Consider the following 14646-nt stretch of genomic DNA (forward strand, 5'->3'; position numbering starts at 1 on the left):
CAACCACGCTCGGGCTGCCCTGCGTATTCTGGGGGGGCAAAATTCCGCTCTTTGGAACCAAGGGCAAACGGAGCAAGATTTCTACGGCATCCCCTTCGCTCAATGTGAGCTTCTGCAATATCAGGGGATTACATTCTAACCTAAACGCTGTCCACCACCACCTAGAAACGGCGCGGCCGGCATTGCTCTTTCTAACGGAGACACAGATATCCTCTCCAAACGAAACTTCATACCTGACGTACCCGGGCTATAAACTTGAACATTGTTTTGTTTCGCGTGCCGGTGTATGCGCGTATGTCAGAGAGGATATCTGCTGTCGCCGCCTTGGAACTCTTGAAGGTACGGACCTGTCTATTTTATGGCTGCGCGTAGACTGCAATGACCATCCTCGCGTCTATGCATGCCTATACAGGTCCCACAGCGGTAACATCGAAACCGACCAACTCATTGAGCACGTCCAAATGGCTACAGATTCCCTGCTCGAACAGATTCCTTCCGCTGAAGTCGTGATTCTTGGCGATTTTAATGCCCACCATACCGAATGGCTTGGTTCACGTACAACCGACTATGCGGGAAGATCTGTTCATGACTTTGCTTTGGCTTATGGTCTGACGCAGCTTGTTTCCTCGCCTACGCGAATACCTGATGTGTTGGACCATTCACCTTCACTGTTGGACCTTCTGCTGACCACCCACCCAGACAACTATGTGATTTCCGTCGAAGCTCCGCTTGGATCGTCGGATCACAGTCTGGTGCGGAGCGAGGTGCCTCTCATGAGTCCGATTCCACCACGTTCCACGGGTAGACGTCGTGTCTGGCACTACAGGTCAGCGGACTGGGATGAGATGCGGATTTTTTTCGCATCTTACCCATGGAGGCGGGTTTGCTTCACACTGGATGATCCTGACGCCATTGCCGATTCCATTGCTGATGTGGTGCTTCAGGGAATGGAATTATTTATTCCTAACTCTGTGGTGCCCGTCGGCGGGAAATCCCAGCCCTGGTATGGAGCCTCTTGTAGAACAGCATCTCGTCTGAAACAGGAGTGCTTCCTAACCTGGGCTAAAGGTGTGGCGTCGCGAGATCCTAACACCAGTGCTCTCAAAAAGAAGTATAACTCTGCCTCTAGGTCTTTCAAAAGAGTTATAGCCACAGCGAAGTCAGAGCATATCAGTAGAATTGGCAAGAGATTGGCTAGTTTGCCCTCTGGGACTCGAGCTTTCTGGTCTCTTGCCAAAGCTGCACAAGGGAATTTCTGTAAGTCATCTTTTCCACCATTGCGCAGGGAGGATGACTCGTTGGCCCAGAACGCTAAGGAAAAGGCCGATCTTCTTGGATCCATCTTTGCGTCAAACTCGACATTGGATGACGGGATGAAATCACCACCGACCATCACGTGTTGTAGGAGCTCTATGCCTGACATTAAATTCACGCATAGCTCAGTGCGTAGAGCACTTTTCTCCCTCGAAATCCATAAGTCGAGTGGGCCCGATGGTATTCCTCCAATTGTGCTTAGGACGTGCGCACCAGAGTTGGCTCCGGTTCTTACGCGTCTTTTTCGGCTTAGCTACTCATCGGGCATAGTCCCAAAGTTTTGGAAGACTGCTCTGGTGCATCCGATCCCTAAAAAGGGAGATCGCTCAGATCCAGCTAACTATAGGCCCATAGCTATCACTTCCTTATTCTCGAAGGTTATGGAATCCATCATTAACCGTCAACTGCTCCGGTACCTAGAAGAGCACCAGCTGATCTGTGATCGCCAGTACGGCTTTCGACGGGGACGTTCGGCTGGTGATCTTTTAGCTTACTTAACACACCGATGGGCAGTGGCAATCGAGAGTAAGGGAGAGGCCTTAGCAGTTAGTCTGGATATCGCGAAGGCCTTTGATCGGGTGTGGCATAGAGCGCTGCTTTCAAAGCTACCTTCATTTGGGTTGCCTGCGAGACTGTGCATTTGGGTCGCCAGTTTTCTCAAGGAACGTAGCATTAAGGTCGTAGTCGACGGAGCATGCTCTGATTTAAAACCTTTGAATGCTGGTGTCCCGCAAGGCTGTGTACTATCTCCGACTCTGTTTCTTCTGCATATCAATGATATGTTACAGATAAGTAATATTCATTGCTATGCAGACGACAGTACAGGAGATACATTATATACCGGTCATGCAAAGATCTCGCGGGCACATACCGATGAGTGCCGGAATAGACTTGTGTCTGAAATCGAAACTTCACTCCATCAAGTTTCGATCTGGGGTGAACAAAATCTTGTCCAATTTAACCCCAAAAAGACACAAGTCTGCGCGTTTACCGCAAAAAAGACGCCGTTTGTCGTATCTCCTCACTTTCAGGGCACTTCCCTTGATAAAAAGTCGAGTCTAGGAATTCTGGGCGTTGATATATCTTGCGACGTCCAGTTTTGCGGTCATCTGGAGGAGAAGGCTAAGATAGCTTCCAAAAAGTTAGGAGTACTCAATAGGGTGAGACGATATTTCATGCCAGAACACCGCCTGAAATTATATAAAGCCCAAGTCAGGCCGCATATGGAATACTGTTCTCACCTGTGGGCAGGAGCGCCACAGTACCAACCTTCCGTTAGACCGCATTCAAAGTCGGGCGGCTCGAATTATCGATAGTCAACGCCTTACTGTCCGACTCGACCCACTGAAACTGCGCAGAGATGTTGCATCTCTGTGCATCTTCTACCGAATTTATCATGGGGAGTGTTCTGAGGAATTGTTCGGATTGATACCTGCTGCTGATTTTCACCACCGTACAACCCGCCACAAACTAAAGTTTCATCCCAATCATCTGGACGAGTGGCGGTCTTCCACCGTGCGTTTTTCAAGGCACTTTCTTCCACGCACAACCATTCTTTGGAATCAACTTCCAGCAGCAGTATTTCCGAACCGATACGACAACATAACCTTCAAGAAAAGAGTATATTCCTTTTTAAAAGGCCGGCAGCACATCTGCAATGCCGCTGGTGTTGTGGGTGATCATGGGCGGCGGTAGTCACTTACCATCAGGTGAGCCGCATGCTCGTTTGCCCCCAAAAAAAAAAAAAAAAAAAAAAAAAAAAAAAAAAAAAAAAAAAAAAAAAGACAAACGTACTAATAAATTAAATGTAAATAATTAAAGTAAATTAATGTATGCTGTGATTTATTAATTACATTAGGACGTATCCGCATTGGACTAGTTTGGAACAAATAATTATTTTTGTGTATACTCGTATTACGCGAAATCTTGTATACCGATTGCATTTATTCTTTTTGCAATCGATCGTGTTACTACCATGTTGATTTTATCCTAATTTTGTTATTGGGTCGATTATTAAGAATTATTGTTTATTCATTAATTTATAAATAGCACGGTCAAGGTCGTGGTCCTACGCCAATACAAGCTATTTACACTTATATACTTAAATATAATATCTAATTAATTCGCTTGAATTAATTCGATATTTTTTTTATTAATCTCATAAATTACAAAGGTGTTAAGCTACAATATTTGTATAAGTAGGTATGTATTTATAAAAATAACCATATTTATTTATTATGTAGGCGATAGAACCTCGACCATGTTGTTAATAAGATATTTATTATAATTTTATTTTGCAATTATCCATTATTATTAGTGTTATTTCTATTTAATTTGTTATATCTCTCATTTAGAGGTAGTTTTAGACACGGGCCAAAGCCAAGTGTTTTTGGAATGTCAGTTCAATGATAGGAATTTACGGACCAGGCGATATGTATTTTTTTTTATGGGTGATAATGGAATGGTAACCCTACCCGCGCTATCGGTATACACCGGCGCGGCACCAGTGAAAGATGATAGGTGAGGATGAAGTAGGTCAGAGAGCCCATCGTGACGAATTCAACAAGAATTGTTCACGATAGTTTCCAGGTGGAGGTCGACCTGATAGGGCCTGATATTGCTAGCATTGGGGCTGTCAAACTCTATTGCTAACAACCCCTTTCCCCCCCAAGGCGCAAGTGCTGCTTTTTGGAGGAGTATATAATGTGGAGGGCTTTATACATAATGTATGGAGACTTGTGTGTAAGGTTTTCGGGATAACACCCGTTGTATTTATTTATTTATTTATTTATTCTGAATTAGGCACACCAACAGTATACATATTATACATAAATTAAAAAAACATTTCTTATGTAGTATGCTGATATGCATACCTATAATTTGTTTTGGCTTATGTCATGGCTTACGTCTATATCCGGATTTATACCGCATATATGATTGTAGTTATTGCATATTCTTGCAAAAGGAGCACTCAATCCTAAATTAGTTTTGCACAGTGGCACATAAAATATCTTATTGATGGGATACCTAGGGATACCGTGAGGAACTACATATTTAATTTCACTCAAAAGCTCAGGACAGTCCATATCATGATGCGTAATCCTATGGAGAAATACCAAATCATGCAGTTGTAGATAAAACTATTGGTATTGTTTTTTTAGTAGATATTATTATTGTTGATGGATGGATATTTCAGGCAGAAAAACCTGTGACACTGCGACCTTTTCATGATCGTTGTGCTCGTCCTTTTTCAAAGTTCGCTGCTAATTCCTGTCAGTGATAAGAATTTACGATGTTCTTTGTAGCGATGTTTTTTATCTCCTCAGGGTATAAAGTGTATTTTCCAAAGGGTGTCAAGAAAACGTATATACCAAATAAATACGAAATGGAGTAAAATAAAAAAAAGAGACGAATAAATATAAAAAAGAGTAATATAAAAGATAAGAGACGAGACACCTGCGACATAAAGCCTAAAGATTTCCGAATGGAGTTGAAACAATTGTTGGGAACGACAAACGTACTAAGTTCATAAAATTCCCGTTATACTTTTATGTATATACACATCATTAAAAATGAACATAAGTTTAAAAAAGATATAGAGATACAAATACATGAAAAAAAAAAACCGGCTGGCCAAGTTGCCAGCATTATTACTTACCTACCTAATTTGTTCTCGATTAGTATTTACCGGCTTACCAATGGTTCATTAAATAGACATTAGTGCATATTGTTGACATTGAAAAATAATATAAAAACAAATTCAAGGAAGGCAATCTTAGATAGGATAATATAAATTATACATATAAATGATTATGTTAACTATTAACTTTTTGTCTGCTTCTTACGTATGTGTGGATTTCATAAGTAGGAAAACGAATGGAATAGCTTAGGTACTTCTTTCTTTCCAGATGGTTCGTCAAGATAAAAAAATTAACCAGTTTTTAAGTTACACCTTCGGAAATATAAGTGTGAAAACCGCATTCATTTTGATGCAGTAGTTTTTGCGTGATGCCGGAACAAACAAAATAAAAAAAAATGTTTTGGTATCTATTGGTCTTACAAGTATTAAGACTCCTCATATATATTTTTTTTCTTAAATATCTTTCTTGTACAAACAATGTCCAGTTACAATTTTATTATATTGGTAAGATTATAGTACTGCATATCGTATATTAAGGAAAAAAAATACATTTCTTTCACGTTATGTATTTTTGAGTAACTTTCAAAAAGAGAATGTCTCCATTCATTTGCAATTAATTAAGTGAATACGTGGTTAATTTTAGACGATATTGATATTTATTTAACAACACGGGAGTAAATAAGTAAACCTTAACATTTGTAAAATCCAAATTCGTTAGACTTTACTTCGGTATTGGTTTATGACGACTGAGGCCACCGCGTTTCTTTTGCGAAGTAAAAAGCTAAAACTAAGTATGTGATACGAAACAAATTCTGCTTGTTGAGGATTGAGATTCAAAATAGTGCGTTCTAAATTCAAACGTGATTGCCATAGATTTCTCAATTTTTTTGTGAATTTTCAAATTTCATTTATGATGTTATGAAACTCTCAAGACGTGGATTAAACGACGTTTAAAAATAGAATTCTCGAATGGTCTGTATTTTTTTTTAAAGTACTCTAGTTCAAGCAACATTGTGTAATGCTAAAGTTCAGATAAAACTGTTAATTGCGCGAAGGTCGATAAGAAGACAATTACGGAAGTTATGTAAGTAACAGATGACAAAACATCAGCGTTTCCTTATGATGTATTGTTCATGATAGAGTTTCCCTAAATGAAAGCGTAGTAAACGTGTAGTGTACGTAATGCACTTGTACATAAGTTACAACCTCTCACTCTTGTCATTGTGTGTACGCGATCGAACTCTGATAGAATAGATGGTGATGGTGATGATATCAGCCGTTACTGTCCACTGCTGGATATATGCCACTTTCAATGGGGGAGGGGGGAGGGGGGGGGGGGGGGGTTTGCCAGTAGTTGTTACGCTTGGCAGGCGGGTTGGCAAAAGCATTTAGGCTTTGATGATGTCTAAAAAAGATCACTGCTGCCCACGTCGTACTTTGATCATCAAGTTTCCTTAGGCGACTTAATTGATAAAATACATATATTTTTCTAAATAAGATTTTTTTATCAGTTATTTCGTATGCGTGGATATTGGAAGTGGTTAATCACTTTAGATACTTCTGGAACACAATTGTAAAAACTGCATTTAAGTAATTTTGTGCAATAGGCTTTTAACACAAAAATAAATACTTAAATTGTATCAAATTATATACGGGACCAACACGAGGACATATTTACGAGTATTTCTCATATTGGTCACACGAGAAATCCTTGTAAATTATATCAAGAAAAACTGGGTGAATGGAGAATCTCCATTTTTTAAAGTTGTTTAAAATTACTATGGATATAAAAGTAAAAGAATAAAGAGTTCTCATCAGAAAATCTGCGGGTTTAAAAATCTATCTATACTTATAATAAATCTGTAGAGAGGTCAATTCTGTACATGAAATATATTTCCAAAATAACTATTAGGGGGTGATTAGTGATCGATACTGGTGCCAAAAATGCAATCAGTAAAATTTTTGTCTGTCTGTCTGTCTGTATGTTCGTTATAGAAACAAAAATTACTCGACGGATTTTAACGATTCTTGGTACAATTATTCTTCATAACACCTGAGCAGATTATAATATACTTTTCATCACGCTACGATCAATAGGAGCAGAGCAGTGAAGGGATATGTTAAAAATGTCCACCCGTGCGACGCCGGGACGAGCCGCTAGTATGAATTAAGAAAATGACTAGAGAATCCAGAAAAAGCTTAAATTGCTAAATCTCTGCCATAAAAAAATCTAATTGTACACAGAGACAAAAATTTGCAACGACGAATTGTAAAAACCAAGTTTTTTTATTTCACTTTTTAAACTATCGGTAAAGTGCGAAAAGAAAAATCATTCATTACAATACCGGTTGTTTTCGTTGATTTACTTAATTAAAAGTTATATATAGTCGTAAACAAAATTCTTACAAAAAATTGCATCAATAATGCATCCGATGCACATAAGATTTTTTATGAGAAGATGAATAAAAATCCAAATGAAACCAGAATGGTGCAGACCGTTTATGCCTTCAAAACTCAAACAAAAAGATTTTACAATACAATTGACAGTTGAATTACTTAATATGTATTTATCTATACTCTGTTATTAAGTATATTTAAATAATTAATAATTTATTATTTGTCGTATTATTTTTGCACCATATATATTATGCTTTATACACAAATCCTATAGATAGGGGAAAGGGATTGTTAGTAATGGAGACTAAGAATCTAATTGCTAGCAATATATCCAGCCAGGTCGACCTACTCGCGGTTCCCTCTGGAAACTATCATGGTTAATTTCTTATTATCATGATGGGCTAACTGGCCTGTTTTCATTCTCATCGATCACCCTTCACTGGTGCCCCGTCAGCGTATCCCGTTAGTGCAGGCGAGGTTACCATACCATTTTCATCCATAAAAAAAACCCTATAGATACTTTCTCCTTTCAAGTTCTCAAGGTTGACTGAAAGAAACCACTTTACGTGATATGTCCGCCTGTGTACATTTTTGTTATAACCTAATATCTATACTATAAGTGAATGTACAAAAGTGTATAAATAAATAAAATTCTGAATCGATAAACATTGACAATGATGTTTCGAAACCACAAAAAAGGTTGAAAAGCAATAAAAAATGCCATAAGTAAAATAGATATATACAAAAATATAGAAGTCCAGTTAAGTTGAATACCTTAAAATCTAAACAAATGCCATAAAATGCAAACAAGATGACAACGTGTCCAAACAGCATAGCATGGTACACGTAGTTGTGAAGGAAAAGTACTAACACGTTTCCATTCTTAGCAATTGTAGGCAACAAATATTTCTCGTGTGTCGAGCCATCATCAATGAAACGTCAACACACGGTCCGGTGTATATTTTCTCACACTTCCGCGAATCATCGACACCGAAGAAAGTTGCCGCGCCCTCCGGTACCGTTGTATGACGGATTGCTTCACTGTCTGACATGAAATGTGACTTTGGATTCTTTAAATGACCTTTCCGTCGACATTTCAACGACAGTACATAGTAACAAGCAATAAAGTTGAGCATATTTTTAGTGTAGATTGAAATATTGTATCTTTTAATCTATAAAATATATGATAATAAAGATACATGCTTAAATAGACAAGGAATTCACACCCCGATTTTAAGAACTTGGATTGTCGCGTGCAGCGCGGTTTCAGAGATGCTTTCTCCTACGAACGTTAAGGTTACGGAATGAGGTTTTCCTAAGGGACTAAACTACACAGCATGGCGTTTTTCAAAAAAGGGGTAAAGGTTTGTTTATGGTCGACAACGCGCGCGTAATGCTCCTGTTATTGCAGGCGTTCTTAGGGTATGGTAACCGCTTGCAATTAAATGTACAGTATGCTTGTTTGACACCTCAGTGGTGTAAAAAATGCTTACAAATTCTGATTTTGCATATTTTTTTATGTTATATGCCATGCGATATCGTCGCCAATTTTAAATTGATTTTGATAATCCTTTTTACAGTAAATAGGGATTACTCTGGTATTGTTTCCATACGTTATAATTATTTCGACGAATAAAATAAATAAATATTATTTTGTCGTGATTGAAATAGCTATTTTTTTTCTAGAGTCTTAAATACCTATATGTATATTTTTCAATTTTTTATCCAAACTATTAGGATTTTTATAAATATCCATATATAGAATTTTCGAAAATAACATAGCATATTATTACTCGTTTATAGCTTTATGAAGGTGAAATAATTTTTAAAACCGGTTAAGTAGTTTTGAGTTTATCCATTATACCCGTAAATGAACAAATAACACAATTTTCCTCTTTATGTCATATTGTATAAAATGTCAAAATGACAGATATAAAATGTCAGAATGACAGATATACATCAGTTGAAGTAATACATACTAACGCACGTAGACACATTCCTCAATGCATAATGCAAATGCACATTTCGCGGCAAACACTTTGATAAACACGTTGTTAACCAAACATTCATCATTTAAGAGGTTAATACATCATCCTCGTATTAAACAAGACAATGTACATTCTATAATGTCGGCCAAATTAGAAAATTACGACAGATGTTCGCACAAACTTTCTAAACGGCGGTTGCTAACTGCGTAACCACGTCCCTATTATATTATGACGACTCATTACGTATAACAGTGTAGACAGACATTGACAAAAGCTATGTACCTAATTATAAAAGTACGAACGAAATAAAGAGTCACGTCTTTAAATTTAAGATCGATTAATAATATGACTGGGAAGGGTGACGGATGGGCAGCAGTGTCCCTCTTAAAATGAGTCTGCAAGCCTAACTGCGGTTGCCAACCCACCTACCAAGCGTGGCAACTACTGGCAAAACTCCCTTTATAGGGAAGGCTTATGTCCAGCAGTGGACAATTAACGGTTAAAATAATAATAATAATAACAAATGAACTAAAGTGAGAAAACTTTTTGTAAACAGGCCACCAATTCAATTTTAACCGACATAAAAAAAAGAAGGTTTCCAATTTAATGGTATTTTGTTATGTTTGTTATCTTATACCTCTGTTAATTGTAAACCGATTTGGAAAATTCATTTTTTATCCGAAAGTATATTCTTTCAGATCAGTCCCATAGATATTTTATTAAAGTCGGATCAATCGTTCAGTTTTTAAATTAAAATAACCAGTTTTGCCACAATTGACGTCGTTTTTTTTTTCTGTGGAACACAATTTTGTATTATTAAAAAATGATATAATCATCGATGCAATAGTTTTTAAGTGATGCCGGAACAAACATACAGACAGACATAATACCTAAAAATACTGTTTTGGCTTCTATGAGAAGTCTTAATAAGAATTAATATCCCATAGATTATTTTTTCTTTTTTTTTATACAACTTAGAATGGCAAACAAGCTGACGGCCCACCTGATGGAAAGTGGTAACCGTAGCCTATAGAAATAAGCAGTACCATGAACATAACAGAGTATACTGTTTCGCACATAATACCCCCCATATGTTGCCATTCCTGAGGACTCAGGTGTTATTCCTCTGTACCCAGTAAATTCACGCCATATCCCACCCTTCAAACCGAAACACAGCCATGCAAACACAACTGCTTCACGGTTGAAACACGAATGGGACAGAGGTACACAAGCAATCGACTTTTGTACAATGTCTCCCTTTGGTCTTTTCTTCTTAAATATTTCCCACGTACAAATATCGTCTAGTTAAGATTACTAACATTACTTTTAGGCGACAATTTTAAAGACAATCAAGAATACGATGCGATGCGATGCCATAGACATCAAATGTAATTCTTATGAAGTACCGTCACGATGTTACCACCTCTGCTTACCATAACAATAGTAAGAACAATGGACTCGTCAGGACACACCTATCGCTTCGACCATTGCACGCACGACGAAAGGGATCAAAAGCTGTTTATCTACCGTGTTCTGCATACATTCACGACCATCTGTGTCACCGAACTTTGGTATTTAGTCTATTTAGCACAGAATAAGACATCTTTTTTATCTGTGCCATATTTATAGTTAGGTATACATTCCGTGTGGTGCCTCCCCCTTGGGAGATTTTGCCAGTAGTTGCCATGCTGGCAGGCGGATTGGCAACCGCAGTTAGGGTTTTAGACATATTTTAAGAGGGACGTTGCTGCCCATCCCTTGCCCTCCCGTAGTCGCCTCTTACCACACCCACGGGAAAGGATGGAGTGGCCTATTCTATGCCGGGACCACAGGAACACAAGAAATATTAATAGAATATGAGACATTAATTTGTTACTGCAAAACAGAGCTGTCCATAATGAAAAACCTAAATACATCGACTCCTTCCAATCGTGCCTCCTACCAAATTGTTTATAATTACTCCTCTCCATCCAAAGGTTGCCTGGAAGAGATCGCTCTTAGCGATAAGGTCGCTCGTTGTTTTCTCATTGTGATTATTTCTTGTAATTATTTATATCTATAATAAGTTTACTATTGTAATCTTTTGGAGGAAACAATAAAGAGTATCTATCTATCTATCTATCCTTCCATTACAAATTGTCGCTTCACACATTATTTATTATAAATTATGTACAAGTCATCTGCATTCTCCTGTATAGCACTGTCCCATTCGTGTTTCAGTCGTCAATCAGCTGTGTTTACATGGCTGTGTTTCGGTTTAAAAGATGGGGTATCTCAGTAACATAACATTGTACTGAGATAAAACAAATTGTAATTTTTATCACTTTTATACATAGTTCATGTCTATAGGCGACATATCACTTTCCATCAGTGTTTTTTTTTTTTATTTTAGGCATAAAAATTAGTTAAAACTGGTTGAATTACTTTTTTCAATCAGACTGATGCTTATGTATCAGCACAGTTGATATGAAGTTAAAGTTCCTACAGAATATTTCTGTAGGAACTTTTACTTTAATATTATAAGCAGAAGTAGCAGTTGTGTTTGCATGCCTGTTTTGGTTTGAAGAGTGAGATATGTCAATGAAATTACAGGGTAGAGAGGGATAACACCTTACTTCTCAGGAATAGCAACGCATGAGGAGTATCATGGGCGAAACAGTATACTCTGTTATGTCCATGGTACTGCTCATGTTGCATAAAAACAATAAACCTACAATACAGACATTACAGTTTACATTACAATACACTGTGACGCTTGCTATTTCTTTAAATTATTGTATACCGGTGTGGTAATATTATGTAATAATTATGACAGGTCGAATTACTCATTTTGAACGATACAGTACTATTTAGTTGAACACATTCAACAAACTCTTTGTATTTACACCTGTCCGCCAAAAGATTGTCACTTCGAGGTGCGTGCGCGCTGTAATTAGGCAGCGAGATGGGAGAGCGAATATCACGCGTGTGTTGGACCGGCGCCGACGTGTATCAAGGTGTTATAAGATTATGCGCTTTCTTTTTTTAAATTTTGCAACATAATCAAAACATTATTTCTTTCGCGCGGCAAACGAGCATGCGGCTCACCTGATGGTAAGTGACTACCGCCACCCATGATAACCCACAACACCAACGGCGTTGCAAGTGTGCTGCCGGCCTTTTTTAAAAAAAGAAAAATGCTCATTTCTTGAAGGTTATGATGTCGTATCCGTTCGGATATACTGCTTATATATATATATATATATATAATACAACTTAGAATGGCAAACAAGCTGACGGCCCACCTGATGGAAAGTGGTAACCGTCGCCTAGACATGAGCAGTACCATGGACATGACAGAGTATACTGTTTCGCCCATGATACCTCCCACGCGTTGCCATTCCTGAGAACTCGGGTGTTATTCCTCTGTACCCAGTAAATTCAGGCCATATCCCACCCTTCAAACCGAAACACAGCCATGCAAACACAACTGCTTCACGGTTGCAACACGAATGGGACAGAGGTACCCAAGCAATCGATCTAAATGGGAGCTTTAATAAAATACTTTTGAAGTTGGTCTGATTTTCGTACCCGTCTTACCTGAGTAACGTCATGGCCACCCGTTTTGGGCTTAGTGACTCCACCTTATGTATATGATGTGATAAATATAAAAAAAAATACAATCGAATTGAGAACCTATTTCTTTTAAAGTCGGTTGTAAATAAATTTTCATACCGTTATATTTAAAGTAGGTATCTAAAGAAGAATGTAAAGAGTGAATGTTTTAATTAGTACCTAACAACAACACTTTCATTCAAAAGTTTGTGATTTCACAATTCACACTTGTATTCGTATTATAATTTCGTGTAATAACGAAAACTGTGTTTTTGTGCAAGACGTAACGCTGTGGCGCAAAGCGACTAAAGCCCCCTGAAGAAGACTTTCGGATTAAGTCGAAATAATTGTCAGTAAGTTCAATATTTTCTGCAATTTTTTCAACAGTTTGTTTCCTTCTTTGCATAATGGACAATAATGTTATGATAACTCCACATGCGGTATCCGCAGACTCTAGCGGGGCACCATTGAGGGATTATAGGTAAGGATGAAGCAGTTCAGCTAACCCATCGTGACGAAATCAACAATAAATCAATCCTGATAGTTAGATAGTCCAAGGGGAACCGCGAGGAAGTAACCGACCGGGTTTATTGCTAGCAACGGAATTTCTAATCCCCATTACTAATACTTTCCCCGTCCGCGTGTTTTTTTTTCTATCCTTCGAAAGTGCTATGTTCAACTCATATTTTACACTATTTGGTATAGGGCCTATCCTTCTTTTTTTTTATACAACTTAGAATGGCAAACAAGCTGACAGTCCACCTGATGGAAAGTGGTAACCGTCGCCTATAGACATGAGCAGTACCATGGACATAACAGAGTATACTGTTTCACCCATGATACCCCCCACGCGTTGCCATTCCTGAGGACTCGGGTCTCTGTATCCAGTAATGTCACGCTATATCCCACCCTTCAAACCGAAACACAGCCATGCAAATACAACTGCTTCACGGTTGAAACACGAATGGGACAGAGGTACCCAAGCAATCGACTTTTGTACAAAGTCTCCCTCTGTAACGGGAAAAGTATCTAACTAATAGAACACTTATAATTTCATTCAAGAAAACATATTAATTAGAGTTAAATAGACACTCAGTTCAATGAATATTTACGAAGTTCGATGAGTGAAAAAAAAATTATTCATCGGATGTCATGAATGATAAATTTTCTCGATTTATGAAAATTTTCTGATAAAACTGATATTCAAGCGTTTAAAAAGAAGAGGTCCATGAAATAAGTTCCATAACGTTAAAAATAAACTAAGACAGACTATTACATTATAAAATTCCGTCGTAAAAATAAAAAGAACTCGAATATTCACTTACGGTTCCGCTCGGTAAACAACATCAAAAATTCGCCGTCAGCAGTTACGAATTTATATATGTTCCGTTCGATGTAGACAGTTTGGGTTCAGACTACAGTTCAGAAGTGTCTAACCTACTGCTCTGTCCACAAAAAACCGACTTTAACTGTGGCAAAACCAGTTACTTTATAAAAAAAAAAAAACTGAAACGATTTTGATAAAATTTATATGAGAACAATCTATAGCTGGTCACATCAAATGACCGGTGTAAACAACGCGCGATTACCTACCGCTATTAAACAGCTAACTTCAAGCGAGTAGTTCCGTCACTGAGTACGAGAAATTGCATGTCAGACCTACCCACACGTAATTTTTTTTTATGCAACTTAGAATTGCAAACAAGCTGACGG

The 14646-nt window shown here is 37.9% G+C and overlaps 1 protein-coding gene across 1 annotated transcript in view; it reads right to left on the minus strand.

The window, feature by feature from the left end:
- The window catches only part of LOC113513827 (unconventional myosin-XV), a 159354-nt gene that overhangs the window by 126332 nt on the left and 18376 nt on the right, over positions 1 to 14646 (minus strand). The window lies entirely within an intron of this gene.

This window comes from Galleria mellonella, unplaced genomic scaffold, assembly GCF_026898425.1.
Source record: "Galleria mellonella isolate WM207_F2 unplaced genomic scaffold, CSIRO_AGI_GalMel_v1 utg116, whole genome shotgun sequence".
NCBI lineage: Eukaryota > Metazoa > Arthropoda > Insecta > Lepidoptera > Pyralidae > Galleria > Galleria mellonella.